Consider the following 3091-nt stretch of genomic DNA (forward strand, 5'->3'; position numbering starts at 1 on the left):
GCGGCCGGCCCGCTGCGGGTGCTGGAGCAGGAAGCTGGTCAGCCCCGGGCTGCTGGTCGGTGGGGCCACAGTTCTGACGCTGACCCCGCAGGCTTCCTGTGAGGTCACTAAGTCCCCTCACAGCTGCTCCTTGCAGCCCAGGACACCCCAACTCAGTCCCGGGCCTCTGTGCGGGGACCCCCTTCCCCTCGCCTCCGCCCCCCCGGCGGCGCGGCGGTTCTTACCGAGAGCGGGGCCCACTCCCCAGCTTCACGCCCTTCCAGCTCCGGAGCCCCAGTGTTCGGCCGTGGGCCAGGGTCTGCTCCTGCCCGGAGCGGACCTTCGCTCCGCGAGGCGGGCCTTGTCACTCACCTCTGGGCCTGGCGCGGGGCCCGGCGCTTCAGTGAATATTCTGGGCTTTTAAGGTTTTGTCATCCACAGCCAGCCGGAGTGACAGACGCTGGAAGGACCGACAGGGCCGGGTCGATGAGGACAGGGCCCAGGCGCTGTCTCACTCACGCCTGACCGGGACGGGGCACAGTGCCGCTGCTTCGAACCCAGCCTGTCCTCACGTCACGACCGTGTGCCCCAGCCATCCCGGCTTCCAGCTGTTTACCCAGGGGAAGCGGAAGCGCGCGTCCGCGCAGAGATCGCGCGTGAGCATCCTCGCGTTCGTAGGCATGGCCAAGGGCCGGAGAAGGCCCCGTGGCCCTCCATCCACACCGTGGGGCCACGCTCAGCAAGAATGAGGTGCGAACCGCCGGCACACACAGCGGTGCACCAACGCTGCACAAGAGAAGCCAGACGGGAAGGGGGGCAGCCGGCCGGGGTCGCTGTGGGCTGCGGGCCGCAGACGCTGGAGACCGGCCCGCTCCAAGGGGAAGCCTGGGGCCCGGCGGGCCCCCCAGTGTGCCCAGGGCCGGGCCTGAGACCCCTCGGATTTTATTCCCCCTCCCGCATGCATGCGAGCCCACCAGCCCCACTCTCCTCTCAGCCTGGGACACTGTCTTCCAGGTGCCCGTGGCTCAGCCTCCTCCGCCCGCAGGTCCCGCCGCGTGTCACCTCCCCTGGGGCCTGCTGGGTCTCTGCCTGAAAGACCCCCGACCCCCCGCGGCCGCCGTGTGCCTCACGTCCCGTTCAGCGCTGCTTCCATCCGGCGAAGCTGTGGGCACCGTCGGCAGCATGGAGCAGCCACGCTGGGCCCAGGCGGCCGGGGAAGGCCTGCTGCGCCCCCGCGTGGGACGGCTGCCTCTACCGCATTTCAGCCGCCTCCCCTCCCCGCCCCCACCCCCGTTTGGGACCGCTGCGCCCCAAACTGGAGCCACTGGCCGCGTGGCCATCGCGTGAGCACTTGAGATGTGGCTCCTGAGGCTGAGGAACCAAGTTTTAAATTTTACCTTCATTAATTTACATTTAAAATGAGAACAAGCAAACACGAAGCGGTGTGGGCGCTGTGGATGCGAATGTCGGTGGCGAGTGGGTTTTGGTCCCCAGCTGCGGACCGGCCAGCGGGTCACTCTGCTCCCCCCCCCCCCCCGGCTGCTGACGTGGGGACCTGAGCGGGGATGCCACGTGGGCACTGGGGTGGGCTGCCCATGCTCGGTACACAGCGCGGCGCAGAGTGTCACGGGAAAAAGAATGTGCCGTCTCAGTGACAACGGGTTAGATGCGGAAGGGATCGCGTTTAGGATCAGTCAGGTGAGATAAAACGTTAAACTGAATTTCATCTGCTTGTTTCCCTTTTTGCCTTCAATGTGGCTCCCAGGGAACTTTGCATCCCGCACCTGGCCCACGCTGTGGGGCCTCTGGCAGGCCCGCTGGGCGAGGCCGCCCGTGGGCTCTGGTCCCGTCTTGCTCAGCCTCACCTAGAACCTGGTGTGCTGTGTGCACGGGGTCCCTGCGTCCCAGCCCAGGGCACCAGCCTCGGCTTGCTGGCCTGGACGGCTGCCCCCGGAACTGGGACGTCCCAGCCCACGGGGACCAGCAGCTGCTGGGGGTGCGGGCAGGGCGGCTCCGGTCCTGCTCTGGGAAGGGGAACGGGGGCATCTGCTGGGGTCTCGTCATTGTGGCGTCTGCCTTTTCGTCTTGGCCAAGGCCGTCCTCCCCGCTGCCCAGCCTGGCTGCGGACACCTCCCCGTTCTGGCAGAGGACATGGTTTGCATCATCTGTACCCGCGGCTGCAGGGCATCTGAAGTTCAGATTCACTGGCAGCAAGTCAGCCAGTGTTCTCCCCACAGAACCGGAATCCATCCGGCATTGATCCAGGGGCGGCCGCCTGCCTTCCCCCGCCCGCACCACCTCCTCGCTGGACTTGCCAGAGCCCAGCCTGGGGGCGGGGCAGACACGGGCCCCTGGGTGCAGGAGGGTTTGTGCATGCTGGCTCTTCTCCTTTCTTTTTTAAAGATGTTATTTCTTTATTTTTAGGGAGAGGGCAACGGAGGGAGAAAGAGAGGGAGAGAAACGTGGATGTGTGGTTGCCTCTCACACCCCGAGTCAGGGACCCGGCCCGCAACCCAGGCCTGTGCCCCAACCAGGAATCAAACCAGCGACCCTCTGGTTTGCAGGCCGGCCCTGAATCCACTGAGCCACACCAGCCAGGGCTCCTTTTTTTAAAACCATTTTAAAACTCACGGTAAAATATCCGTAACGTGAAGTGTACTGTCCTCGCCACGTTTAAGGGTGCAGCTCAGTGATGGTGAGTGTGCTCACGTGGCTGCACCGTCAGCCTCAGAGCTTCTCCATCTCCCCCGAGTCTCCGGCGTTTGGGGGTGGCTGGGGGCGGGGCTGGTGCGGGAGGACCCTGGGAGGAGGCAGGCGTCCCAGCCCCGACGGGGTTCCAGGAGGGCCTCATAAAGGGAGCGTTTGCAGAGGCGGGGGCAGGCCTGGAGGAGCTGGAGGGACAAGGGGAGGGAGAGGTCCAGAAGCCCAGGAGGGAGGATGTGGCAACCGCCACCCTGAGGCGAGAGGTGCCCTCACTGGAGGGAACCAGCCAGAGCCCCCCAGGGTCCATCCCGAATGCAGAGAGCCCGGAGGGAAGGAGAGCGAGGCCAGTCCTGGGGGCCGCACGCACGGTCTGGCGCGGCTCTTAGTGTCGGGGACGACTGTACCTGTC

The sequence above is a fragment of the Furipterus horrens genome, unplaced genomic scaffold (genome assembly GCF_987537825.1).
Source record: "Furipterus horrens unplaced genomic scaffold, mFurHor1.1.pri manual_scaffold_11, whole genome shotgun sequence".
Lineage (NCBI taxonomy): Eukaryota > Metazoa > Chordata > Mammalia > Chiroptera > Furipteridae > Furipterus > Furipterus horrens.